Source organism: Anguilla anguilla, chromosome 3, assembly GCF_013347855.1.
Source record: "Anguilla anguilla isolate fAngAng1 chromosome 3, fAngAng1.pri, whole genome shotgun sequence".
Classification (NCBI taxonomy): Eukaryota; Metazoa; Chordata; class Actinopteri; order Anguilliformes; family Anguillidae; genus Anguilla; species Anguilla anguilla.
The window spans coordinates 48065168-48079951 of NC_049203.1; positions in this window are offsets into that span (position 1 = coordinate 48065168).

Sequence of the window (14784 nt, forward strand, 5' to 3'; positions counted from 1 at the left end):
ACCTGAGTATATGAGCCACAAATCATGAACCACAGGAACATTTAACCAACAGGCCAGCTTTGAAAGGCATCATTTATCACCTGTTCCCATGCTCAGATGTGTAAGTAGAAATGTGCATGTGCTCATTTTCTTGAAAGAAATGCATGCAAATAATTTTTTGTAGTTGAATGAATTTGAGAATATTGATGATCCAGATGTCATTACAAAGATTGAAAACAGTCTTCGTTCATAAATCTTTATTTTTCCACACACACACACGCACACATACATGTGCACGCACACACACACACACACACACAGACACACACACTCATCTTTTATTAACACATGTGGTTCTGGGTTCAGTAATCCTTCTGAATCACTGTGAATGTATCCATGACACACAAAAAACATCTCAGACTCTTCTTTTTTAATGTGCATTGCTATGTGCACTAGCATTTCTGTCTTATGCTGGTTGAAAAGGCCTTATTGCTTGCAGCTATACTTTGTCACAATCTGTTCTGCACAATATATGCTTACATAGCACCGTCTGCTGGCAAGATGCATGCCCTGCACATACAGATTCAGAATCTCACCACTCCTCGTTCTGTCTACATTTACACATGAAAACTGATGAATGTATGCTCTTGCAATGATACCCTTCATTGGTCACCTGTGGGGAAATTCACATTGTCACCAGCAGTAGTTACTTAGTACAGCAGTTGGAGGAAATGTTCGTGAACACAAAATGAACATGGTGGCCTTTACCATAGAATGGTAAATTAGTTACTGTCTTCTTGTTTTTATTCGCCCTCCTCCTTTTCCATCTACCACTCTGTTGTTTCAGATATTATGTGAGATTCACAATGATTAGCCCACCTGGAAGAACACAAGAAGAAATTTCCAGAGAATTAAACAGTTATGACATTAGCATAATGCCACATAACTACATACATAAACAAATGCTATTGAGAATCACAGTTTTTCCATCACATAAAATACGACAAAGTAAATGTTATTCTTGAGGCATCAACTAAGGGTTGGTGTTTGGATGTCTTCAAGCAAAGGAACTCAGAAAAGTAATACATTAACAATTCACCTCTGCGGGTAGCATCCAATTGCCCGAGTGCAAACGCATTATAGCCCATTTGTGCCACCAGCCAACTACAAGAATCTCATCACCCCCTGAAAATAAAATGTGTCATTATTCTCTTATTCAGCTCCACTGTTAATGGTAAGCATTAGCACAAGTTTAGCAGGGACTAGTGTATGTTTACTGCTGTGGGGCCCTCAGTTTACACCTGTGCATTGGTGTGAGTAATGTGAGAGAGGTGAGATATCCTTTGATTCTTACCATAGCTGGAAATGCTAATGGCAGGAAGATGTGTGGCCCAGGAAAACCTGTTATTGGATGCAACAAAAATGCCTGTGTAAGTGCTTGTTTACATTGTTATCGGTTAATTTATCATTTTTCATTTTTCACAATTACTTTAAAGCCCAAAAGCCTTCATGAATTTGGAGTGCAGTAAATTATTACCACTTAATTGCATTCCTTGGCAGTAAAAGGATGTCAGTCCAACTTTTCCTGGAGATTTTATGATTGAGGATCAAATTAATTGGATTTTCTCCTGGCTGTCTGAGTGAAACTGTTTGAGTATTAAATGTGTCTCACACCAAGATTTTCCTGGACCGGAATTTCAATTAAAGCAACCTTCTGCTGAGAAAATGCTGCATTTTAGGCATACCCCGTTCATATTACATTGTCAGAGAAAATCATGTCCTCAAAATAAATTTGTGTATCATATAGTCCATTTCTATAAAAAGGCACTTACTGCTGTTGCTGCTTTCAGTGGATGAACAGGTCTTACCTGAATTACAATGCAGGGATACATGTCTTCCCTTCCTTAACAAAGAACACATATTGTAAGCAGTATCAATCACTACATTTTCAGAATTCCCACAAATGATTTATAAAAATCCATTAAAGTATATTTCCCTTTTGTATCATTCAGATGATTCATCATCTCTCACACTTCTGGTGTGATTTTAGTCATTTACGCCAAGACCAAATGTTATATTAACATCAGGGGTATCTGGGTAGTGAGTCAAAAGATCTTTTTGACCTGAGACCAAATGATTCATTTTAAATGCCACAGGAAGCATGTATCTCTTTTAGTGAAAATATATACACAATGCAGTCCTTGGCCATTTATCTCATTACATGCACAATGCATTTTGCTTCTCTACCCCATTAGCCAGTCATAGAATGATAACCTTGTAACACAAAGCCCGCCCACTCCAGTGTCCCTCTATCAGATTTCAGGACAAAGTCTCGGCAGCATTATATTTCACACTGTCACCGCTGGGTAAACTTGAAAGGACAGGAGGTCGCTCACCAGGTAAAGGCTCAATTGCTGGGGCTCAGAATGTAGGATACATCAAGGATCACTGCCCTGTTTGAGAGCAAATCTCAGAAGAGCGCACTGCACGCCCTCTGCATAGTTACAGGTCTACCACAAAAGAAATGAATGGCTGTGATACAAACTCTCAAGAGTGCTTAAAAAGAACTCTTATTTTGAAATATTGTGCAATATCACAACATAAACAGCACAAGGATTCAGGACTGCTAGGATACAAGTTTATTAATAGTGAACTCAATTCCCATCTGCACTAATGACCTGGGAACTCAAAGTGGGTAGGGAATACAAGGGATTGTGCAGCCATTCAGATCTAGGGATGATAAAACAGGGATTTGGTCATGATGTCAGGGATAATGCTCCTACTCCTACCCCTACTAATGGGATATTTATTGACCAAAGTGAACAAGGAACTTACCTGATGGATGGCATAATTTACAGCACTGTACATGTCCTCCTGTGAGTAACATTACCCATTTATTGGCCGTTGGCTTCTGGTTGAAACAGATATGCTTCAGATTTACCAATGAAGCAGACACAACCTCAGATGAAGATGCAATCTATCCTTTCTATTGTGGTAGCACAACACAGAACAACAGCCATTTTGATACTGACATGCAGAGACCTCATAACAGAGTGAGAGAGCCACGTAAAAAAACAAACATCTTCTCCATCTCATTTAGCATGTCATTTTATTAGCAGATAAACTGAAATAATCTGTTAAAACCGGGTGTTGGTAGTATCAGAGTAGAAATACTATTATAATAAGTCTAGCGTTATCTTTTGCCATTTCATTTATTTGAAATATTTTCATTGACAGACCAAGTTTTTTGGTTAAACGATAAAGTCTTGCTTTTTTGGGTGTCGGTAGAGTGGTGGCAGAGACACTGGCACAAAGACAGACCATAATTTAAACTGCAAAATCACTAGGGGATTTAAATTACTCTTGAACAAAGGGATGCAAAAATCAGCAACAACAAAAGAAAACTGAGCGAGAGGCATAAAGAAAGGATAAAGAAAGCACCAGTGACAAATGTGCATAAAACAAAATCAAGTTTTCACAGGAAAAGGGATGGCAGGCAGTCTCCCTGCATGGAGGACCATGCTGGGAATGTGAAAAATGAGGGGGGGGTGGGGGCGGGGGGGGCTGTTGGCGTGCCGTGCGCTAACTGCGGCTCCTCGTCGCGCTGCCGCCTCCTGATTGCGCCGCTGGCTGCGTTTCTCCGGTGGGGGGGCCGCGCCGGTTACGTACATCGGCGTCTGGGGAGCCGTCCGCGGCGCTGAACAGAGCAGTCTTCCGTGCCGTTTCAGACGCCGCATTTACACAGCTGCGCCGCGCGTCTTCGCATCTAGCGAGTGCCAGCGCCTGCTTTTCCACAGCCACTTCTGGGCCGCAGCAGTGCTTAAATGGTGCTTTCCTCTCAGCCTCGAGCCTGCATTTTTGGCCCTTATGATCCACTTGTTTCTCAATTAGCCAATCAGAGTAAAGTGGTAAAGTACTCCATTTGCATCCTATTAATACTGCAGTCTCAATATATTCCTCTTGCACCTTCTATGGCATTTAACCTTATATCAAGTTGTAAGATAAGCCAGAATAAGTTCATAATGAATCACACAATTTACAGAGGCGTAGTTAAAACAATATTGACAGAGAGTTGCAACAAGGGTAACAGATTAATTAATGTTTAGCATGTCTAATTTAAAGGAGCTTGGTGCTTGGATGCTTTGGATTTGAAATCTATGGTGCTATGCAAGAAAATAATTACTATTTTAGAGATTTCTATAGGAACTGAAGAAAAATGGCTAAGCAGGAGAGTAAATTGTATGATCCATCATTAAAATGGAGAAGCCCACTTAAATGCAAAGGCAATTTATCTAAAATGGCTTTATATATAAAAATGTACCAATGCTGCTGTCTGCAGGTGTCTAAGGAAGACTAGCATACAAGGTGCAATGATGTGTGACTGATTTTAAATATGTCATAAACCTGAGGGAAACACAATACAGTTGTGATTGCAATACTGATGACATAGCAACTGCACTGTTCATTGCAAAACCTGTATGTATACACGTATGTCTGTCACTTTCTGGATATGAACACCTGCTGAACACTCAAACGTGAATGTACATAAAAATGTAAGCGAATGGATTCACCCATTTCTGAAATAGAAAAATGACTAGTCCCCTCACGTGGAATCCATTTCTTCTCTTCAGCACAATCAGCGCCAGTGAAGTGCTTCCTTCTTTATCCATCGCTGCCTGATTCAAGGTTCACGTCATGCTCACTGAATCTGAAAATGACTTGCGGCACTTAATGTTCATCTCATTTATCAACGCTAATCTGTTGTAATTTAAATCCAACAGGACATCTATTATCTGCTTTAATTGCTTTCCAAGGTTGCCAGAGATCAGTCAAAAAAAAAGTTAATCAGAAGCCACTTTAAAACTCGGTAGGAGCCAAAGCTGCTTTGAAAATGCACAGCAAGCGTTTGATTGAAATACAATATGAGTGATTTTATAAAAGTTTCAAAACAATAAAACAAATATAAACACTAAATTACATTTATTCTGTGTCCAATAGTAAGTTTTATGGACAAATGCCCCCTAAAAAGCATTTTATTATATTTAGTATTGTCAAATTGTACTTGTTTAGGACCAATATGCTCTGCTTAACCTCTGAGTAACAGCAGTCCTGCAGTGACTCTGCTTAACCCCTGAGTAACAGCAGTCCTGCAGTGACTCTGCTTAACCCCTGAGTAACCGCAGTCCTGCAGTGACTCTGCTTAACCCCTGAGTAACAGCAGTCCTGCAGTGACTCTGCTTAACCCCTGAGTAACAGCAGTCCTGCAGTGACTCTGCTTAACCCCTGAGTAACAGCAGTCCTGCAGTGACTCTGCTTAACCCCTGAGTAACAGCAGTCCTGCAGTGACTGCTTAACCCCTGAGTAACAGCAGTCCTGCAGTGACTCTGCTTAACCCCTGAGTAACAGCAGTCCTGCAGTGACTCTGCTTAACCCCTGAATAACAGCAGTCCTGCAGTGACTCTGAATAATCCCTGAGTAACAGCAGTCCTGCAGTGACTCTGCTTAACCCCTGAGTAACAGCACTCCTGCAGTGACTCTGCTTAACCCCTGAGTAACAGCAGTCCTGCAGTGACTCTGCTTAAACCCTGAGTAACAGCAGTCCTGCAGTGACTCTGCATAATCCCTGAGTAACAGCAGTCCTGCAGTGACTCTGCATAACCCCTGAGTAACAGCAGTCCTGCAGTGACTCTGCTTAACCCCTGAGTAACAGTAGTCCTGCAGGGCAGTCAAATAACAAAGTGAAATCAATGAATACTGGCCTAATTATGAGGTTTTCCCATGTGCATATCCTTGTCCTTAAACTGAAACACGCCCACTGAAGATGTATGGGAGGCAATTGCCAATTGATAATACATTTTGCAAGGTGGAGTACATTCTTGAATATGAGTACGTTTTCTCAGGACAAATGCTTCCCCGTACGGGACTAGTTGTCAGTTCAAAGCAATTACAACTGTTTGCTCGTGCTCTCCCCACGTGTAGTAGGGAAAGATTCCCTCCCTCACACACAAAAATTACTTTTATTTAAAAAAAAAGATAAATAGTGGACTTCTTTTGAAGTCCATTCTATGATTCAGAAGCCACCTTGTGCATTATAATGGCTGGCCAAAGGGCTCCCCTATTGTTCTACCATTGCCTAATTGTCCTTCTGAGTATAATTCCATGGCACTTCAATCTTTTTTGGTGCACTGCATGTCCCAGTGCTTGCCAACTCTTAACAAGCTATTGATTAACATTATTATAATGCAACATAGTCCATATGTGTGGCTTAAACTACTGTTTAAATGATAGAACTGTCAACAAATACTACACACTAGTAAAGTAAACTGAACAGTGAATTAAGCCGGTGTCCAATTCTTGGTTTAATTTTTGTCACGGTAGTGATGTACAATAGAAGCAGAGCGCAGCTATCTCAAAGCCATCTAAGAAAGTATACCATACCATTCTTTCTCTGTGACCTGCATTTAATTGAAAATTATATCAAAGACATTAGCCTCATTCAATTACTGTCATCTACATTCAAATCAAACCAGAACAATTTAAACTTACATAACTAATAATAAGAGCACTGGAATGTGACTGATATATTTAAAAAGTAATGACATGCTAATTAATCTCCCCTCAGTAAGGAGTGAATAAATTAAATCTTTCTATACTGTTATTGAGGTATGTGGAGTGTGCACAAAATTGGCTTAAATGCATCATTAAATGGATAGTACTGTTTAACTCATTTTACCCTGAGTGAAATGTATGTGACTTGATGGAATTATGCAGATCGCTTCTCCCTGATGTACAAGAATTCAGTCAATATGCTGATGTCATAATAGTGCTTTGCAACAAGAGAGTCTTCAATCCAGATGACCTGACATTTCAGTCGAGTTCAGTTAGTCTCTAAAGTGAATGAAGGTAGAGGAGAATGCTGTGTCAGGAATAAAAGATTGCCTGATAATTACAGACTGTACTGCTACATGTGTGCTTCAGAGGATATACCAAACAAGGACTAAACTGAGCATCTGATGGTTTCCTACTTACTAAAACTCAATCTACCCCCCCCCCCCCCCACCCCCGTCCCCAATCCTCAATCTTAAAAAATATAAAGTTCTGCAACACTGTTTCTCATATAAGTGGGTAACTTACAATTAAACAATCATCAGAATGCATATTCTGTTTCAGCTAAGAGCAATGATAAATGCCATTGTGCATAACAATATGCTTTGCTGTTGAATAACGCTTACACTGGGATTTTTGTCATATTTTTCAACCCAATCTCTACAGTTTAGAGAACATGCAAAGACTTAAGACTTTTCTCGATCTTTGCCAATATTCTAGGGCAAGGGTGGGCAATTTTGGTCCTGGAGGGCCGGTGTGTATGCAGGTTTTTGTTTCTACCAATTACTCTGGCTAAGTGAGCTAATTGGCTGTACACACCAACACTCATTCACTTGTAGATTAGATCACAGTAAAACGTTTTGCATAGGGACACAACAACAGTCTTTGGCTGTTAATGCACTTATCAAGAAATAGTAGCTAAACATTAGGTTAATTCAGTAATTAAGACGAGAAGTTGGCACGAAAGCCAGGAACAGATACGGCCTTTGTTGGCCACCTCCGCTCTCAGGGGAGGGGGACCGCTGAACATTTCATGCTAAGTTATTCAAATCTATGCACAGACTGTGAAGTTCAGTCTGACAAAAAAACAACAAAAGTCGTTGAAAAGTGCCATCCAAATAAAACCGCCTTTTGTAAAATACAACTACTGATAAACTTGAAGTCATTATCTAGATTCTTGTCACTTTTTCTAAAGCAGAGGGGGACTGGGCTGCATCATTGGGTGTAAAAATGTGGCGCACCAGGCTTCACTCGGAAAATTGCGCTCCCTGGCACGTCTGAGCAACCGCTGCAAACTGGCACAAAATCTGCCTAGAGGGTTGTCCTCAAAAGTGAAGAGAATACAAACTGGGGAACGATGAACTAACCTCTTTTGAAGTGCAGCCTCCCTGCTGGGATCGTGTTGCTTAAGAGAGTGCAGTTGTGTTGTTGCGGAGACCGGTTACAAAAAAATGAAATGGAATATGCCAAAATGGCTGGGTCTCTTATGTTCCCTGAATTCTGACTCACACATTCGGCCGGCTTGCCTGGGTAGGGTGCCAGGTATGGTTCTATCGACACCGTCTGCAGGCGATGGAGAGTGGCCACGGCAGGCTGGTCGGCCCTGCCGTGGAAAGAGATTGCCGAAATGGAACGTTCCCTTATTTTACGGAAAGGACAAGGTCTTAAGGGTTTTCACCACGCACATGTCCATTTCATTCAATCTGGGGCTTTTTCTTCTCGTTCAAGGTAGAGCTGTGTAGAGTTGTGGCCAAAAACCCAGACTTTAATTCAATTCGGAATGCCAGGAATTACAGAAGTCTGGCCCTGAAACATCATGGGTTATCACACAGCTCAAGTATCTGAGATTGAGAACGCACAAAAATTATTTGCCCCCGAGAAGAAAGAAAACCTCCATATGTGTCCTCCCTAGAGGTCCTTGCTACTGTACCCCTTTATACATAATTCTTGTAAAACAGGAAAGAATTTATCATGTAGTGATGTTTTGTACAGTGTTTACTATTGTTGATTTAACACTGAACAACATGCTTGACAATATACAACTATATAATTATCATCAATTGACAAATTTATCTTAGTTATAAATCCTCAGGGTGATTGTATAGCTGATAAAGGGGAAACTAAATTTTGAAAACTGCAAATCCATATGCAAAATGACTGTATGCAACAATTATCTTTGACAGATACAATCTATTATAAAGACTATAGATATGACTCAGCTTTTTTTCCAATTTTATGTCCTAGTGCATAAAATTACCCTAACTTTGTCATAATATATATATATATATATATATATATATATATATATAACTTTAGTATCGATAGAAATATGTTTCTGAATTATTATTATTATTATTTTTTTTTTTTTCATTAAGGAAACAACAGCCTTTCTGCAACCTTTCTGTTGGTAAATGTACATGACATAACAAGGAGATTTTACAAATTAAAATAATCTTTGAAAAACATTATTTCAAAAACATACACATTACTGAATGGATGAATGTTACAGGACATAACTGTCACAGAATACTACAATACTAAAAATGCATACAAATGATATAAATACACTGCAGTGATGCAATGATGTGATGTTAGGTAGCTCTAACAAAGCAATTCCCTTATGCAATGTTGTGAGACTATTCCTGCCTGTACACATGCCCCAACATTGCTACAACTAACCGAATATTATCTTACTGTAATATTGTGATTTGTGATGTTTTTTGTTAAAATTGTTGCTCGTTCTCAGTAAAATGGTCTGCAAGCTGACCAAAATTGAGCACAGGCCAGTGGAACTGCCCTAGGCCAAGGTGAGTGGGGATATTGCAATTTTGACATGCCCTTTATTTGTTTACTGTACATTTTGTTCTTTTTTCTGAGGGCTTATCTTTGTGAGGAGACTGCAATGTGACTTTTCTGCAGTAGATGGCAACATTTCATCTGAAAGATTACAGGATCCTGTTTTACCCTAAGGATGAAGCTAATACTGCATACTGAGGAATTGAGGGAAAGATTATGCTGATTTAGAGTTAAGAGAAAGTTTAGATTAAAATATTCAAAAAGTGATCGCGTAATGGGGATGCATACAGTCAAAACTTTCTAGACAGCATTCATGGTTTCACATAAGATTAATGTTGCCTCACTTCAACGCTATAACTCAAAACTATCAGTTTCCTAAATTGTGATGGACACAACTAGGGGAACTATAAAGCTTTCTTCAATGATTAATCATAATTTAAACATCATTAAAAATATATGTTACTATCATTATTATTTCTTTGAGGATGGGGGGATAAGTTCATCAAACGCACTGTGACCCTTTAGCCTTTATTTCTGCATTGACATAGCCAACTAGCAGCTAAAGCACAATTTTAAACTGCATATTTGTGTTCCCCAGCAATTACACTGATACGTAAAGTGATTCATTTTGTGGTGTTACGATTAACAGAGGTGCCGGCAGTTCCACGTTTGACAAATAAAAAATAAGCCACTATTTAGTAACCCATACAATTCTACAGATAACACAACTCTGTTTTAAAACTCTTGCAGCAAAACTGTGGAGTGTTGGAGTACTACTGACTACAAGACATAAAAGTAAGATTACATTACTGGGTGTGAGCACTGTAAGAGAATTTAATTAACACGACTCTCCCTTCCCTGTACTGTCTGATATATATTCTCAGTTTTCTGATAAGGATATAATCCAAAGTTTGTTTTCTTACCATAAAATAAATCAGACTTGACTAGGCCGCCCCAGCTGGGAAGTACTTTCTTTCCTCAGACAACTTTAGCGTAATTGCTTTGCCCTATGAAAGCTAAGGAATAAATCAAGTGCTAAATAGTATTCAGCTGCACAATCAGACAGTACCACAGCTTAAATCAGCAGACATAGGCAGAGGCAGAAATAGCAAACTGATAGGGTATTGCAACAAAACCACTTTTATCATGAAAACATACACGTTCCTTACATATACAAAATGTGTACACACACATACTCACACCTGCGATTACACAGTAGCTAAAAAGTCTGCCAACCATATCATTGAAATGAACAATTATGTACTACAAGCACAATTCATAAGTACACAAGTACTATTCCAATGCACTGTTATACCATTTTTTGTACTGTGTATACCGTATACCTGGTCAAACCTTACCCTGTGCTTTCTACAGGGTAAAATTTCCATCTGAAGAGAATGTGTCTGTTATATTAAAATATAAGCCTCTGGGGCCCACTGCATGACCAGCATAGACTTCTATGAACTGTTGTTATTGGTTGTAGTATAAACTACATTTGGGCAGTCTGGGAAAGAAAAAAGAGTTCATCTTTTAAAGAATGGAGGATTGTGATACTTTTCATTAATTGGGAAATTGTCAGACAAATTATAATGAAAAAGAAAGGTTACTTAACACAAGTCTTGGTGTGTTTTTTTAGTGTGGCTTTAGAGAGAGACTCCACAGTCAGTGTAGTTATATCTGTTGGAAACTATATAATTGTGTGGTGCATCAGCCAACTAATAACTTAGCTGATGGCATACTTGCCATCCCAATGGATGTTTTGTCAGAAACAAAACAAATCATCAGTGTTGGAACATTGCAAGAGGCAAGCAACAGGATTTGCTACACATGGCAAAGGCATGTAAGGCATGTGTTATTTCTTTTTGCAGCCACAAGGGGGCAGAATAGATTAAACATGTTGATTGGTTACAACATTTAGGAAAGGCAATTTTTTATTTATTTATTTATTTATTTATTCTGACTGGTCCCTAAACTCAAAAATGTTAAATATTTTATGATTCTATGCAACTTTTCCCTGCTCCAACAGGTATGTATGGTATTTAACTGTATAGTCATTTTTATACTATGACTGAAAACACATTACATTTCACAGTAAAACAACAGCAACAACAACAACTAAATAATAAAAATGTGTCTTAAATGGATTCCTCTTTTCTTTTTCCCATAGAATGATGTTTCCCTGGATATCTATATGTTATTTTGACAATAATACATTACCAACAAATAGATATTCCAAACATCAAAGGCAAATACTAAAATTGCGTAACTCAAAAGCCTAAAAATCATAATTTGTGGATTAAATTTGGTCATAGCAGGCATTTCATTTTTTTTAAGAGATAGTATTTGTATGTTTAATTAAAAAATAATAATTTATAAAGAAAAAAAGCATATTGAGTGCTCAAATTTATTTTATTTATTTATTTATTTGGACAGCACAAGCACAGCATGTTGCAGGGTTCACAGAAAGAACAGCAACGTATTTGACAATGCATTTTCATTGGCTTCGTCTTAACAAAACCTGCCCTTTGGCCTTTCCCATTCCCTTTCCTGATCTACTCCAGTTTTTCTTCTCTCTCACACTCTGTGTGTGCTTGCCACCCTCCCCCGCTCCTTTCCTCTCTCATTTTCCCCCTCCACTATCTCTCCCTCTCTCTTTTTCTCTTTTACCCCTACCTCCTCTCTCTTGCTCTGTGTACATCCCTCTCTACTTTCTTTCCCATTCAATTTCTTTCTTGTCTTTTTTTCTTCCTTTTCCCTCTACCACTACTCTGTCTCTTGCTGTCCCTCCTGTCCCTCTTTCCCTCGGCACTCCCCCATGTGATGCACTCAACATATCTCTCTCTCTCTCTCTCTCTCTCTCTCTCTCTCACACACACACATTATCTTAGGTGCTGATGCCCCTCTGGAACAGCCTATGTTATGGATAATATGTGGCAGATGTGCTAAATGGCAGGGTCTTTATATACAGTACTTGTGATAGTGTGGCACAGGAGCATGGGCAGTATACCTTTCAGTGCAGCTGGGCCAGCCTACTGGGGTTAGTGGGAGGGGTCGACCTCTCCCTTCCTTGGTGGTATAGGGACTAAGTGTGGAATATTAGCATGGTGGGTGGTAACTAGACATGCTGCCCAAAACTGTGCTGCTAATTTTGTCCTAAAAATGTTTTCCCTCACAGGCTCTACATAGGCAGGCAACATGCTGAATAGAACCCTGAGAACAAACAGCAAGATTCTATTGTTAAGACATTTTGATATTATTGAGGGTATCATGCATGATGTTTTTGTTACTATCCTTATGTTGTGCTCACACTGGAACCATTGATGGCATGCACATCCCTATTCCTGACACTACTTTCTAATGTAATCCATATTAGCAGGAAATCTCATGGCAACACACCCCAGCAAGCAGTAACGCATAGGGCATACAAATGTTTATGAGGATAAATACATAATCTACCAAATCATAAAATAAAAATATTTCCTTTTTTTTTAGTACTCCCAGTGAAGCAGCATCTGTCACATCCACAATTCTAATATCAAGTACAAGAATGCCATCCATAACTACAGCAGTGGGACAGAATATTTTGCCCGCCGAAGGGCTAGTAGAGACAATGAAAATATGTTCACGTGGGCGAGATTAAAGCCATCTATGTGGTCATCAGGGCCATTTGTGTTCTACAGTTTCATTTTAAAGAAGAAAAGACTGCCTGGAGACATCAACAGAAACATATGACCTCACATCGGGGGCACGGAAGAAGACGGCAGAGAGCATGAGCCAGAGGGTACAATGCTCTGCATCTCCTGTTTTAGTCTGACCCATTAATTGGAGCTGAGTCGCACGACTGGAAGATTAAAGATTAAGTGTAATAAACCAGAGCAATAAGGAAAATGAAAGCCATTTTTGTGATAACATTGTTGTAGAGGTTATGTTATAATTTTTGTTTTCCAATTAAGCACTGCTGTGATGAAATTATGGTTTTATTTCACCAATTTCTTTAAAGAATTTAAAATGTGACTCATGAATGGCTCTGCAAGGAAAGGACCATGTCTTGAGCACACGACTCCAGACACAATCCTGGGCTGTATCATTAAACCAGTGGTTCCCAAACTTTTCAGGCTCATCACATCCCTCTTAATAATTTCCATTTCCATGGCACCCTAAAATGACAAGTGCTGTTTGCAACACCTTATACATATGTTTTTAAGTGATGAGAACTTCCCACACTATGAATTGGTCATTAATCTTTTAAATAGGTATTCAAACACAGAAACAGACGAGCATGTCAAAATATAAAATACACAATATGACCAAAGGTATCTGGATTCTCCTTGGTCTGGGGCTGTTTGTCATGGTTTGGGCTATGCCCCTTAGTTCCAGTGAACATACAGTACAATCACATTCTAGATGATTCTGTGGTTCCCCAAAAGTTTGAGGAAGATCCTTTCCTGTTTCAGCATGACAGTGCCCCAGGAAACACACTGAGGTCCATACAGAAATGGTTTTGTCTAGAATGAAGAACTTGACTGGCCTCCACAGAGCTCTGACCTTAGCCCAATCCAATACGTTTTGGATCAATTGGAAAGCCAACTGCGAGCCAGGCCTAATCGCCCAATCAGTGCTCAACCGCACTAATGCTCTTCTGGCCTAATGGAAGAAAATCCCTACAGCAATGCTCAAACATCTAATATAAAGCCTTCCCAGAAGAGTGGATGTTGTTATAGCAGCAAAGGATGAACCAACCCCATATTAAAACTATTAAGTAATTTTGTATGAGATGTTGGATGTCAGGTGTCACATACTTTTGGCCATGTAGTGTATGTTTCATTCAACAAATGGCATTTTTAGAAATGACATTTAGATGAGTCTCACTAACCAGTAGGTTCATCACTTGAAATGATTAGTAACACAACCACTCTGCTAATTTGGTGTAGTGGTTCATGCGACAGCCTCTCCTGCTAGCGATAAGGGTTTGATCCTCGCCAGATCCTCTGCTCTTATGCTTACAAAAAAAAAATGTAATAATGCATCAAGCTGCTTGGCATAAATACCATCAAAACGAGTCCAGCAGAAGTGGCTGGGGCAGGAAATCTTCATTTCTGTGCTTTTCTAATTTTTCTTAATGAATCAATCTTGCCTTCTGTGGTGAAATTTACACAACCACCACATGATGCTAGTCTAGCTAGAACATAAAGATGGGTTGTTTCAGAGAATTTGACCAAACATACAGTATTACATTTATGACCCGATGGGAGACCAGTCTGTGCAGGCAGAGGTTGAACGTGGAGGACCGAGTTCAGACAAGTCTGCAGTGTGAGCTTACAAACACATCCATTATGAATTGAATTTAGTTTTTTTATTTTTTATTCACAGTATGATTTTATCATAACTTTTCAATTTAACTTA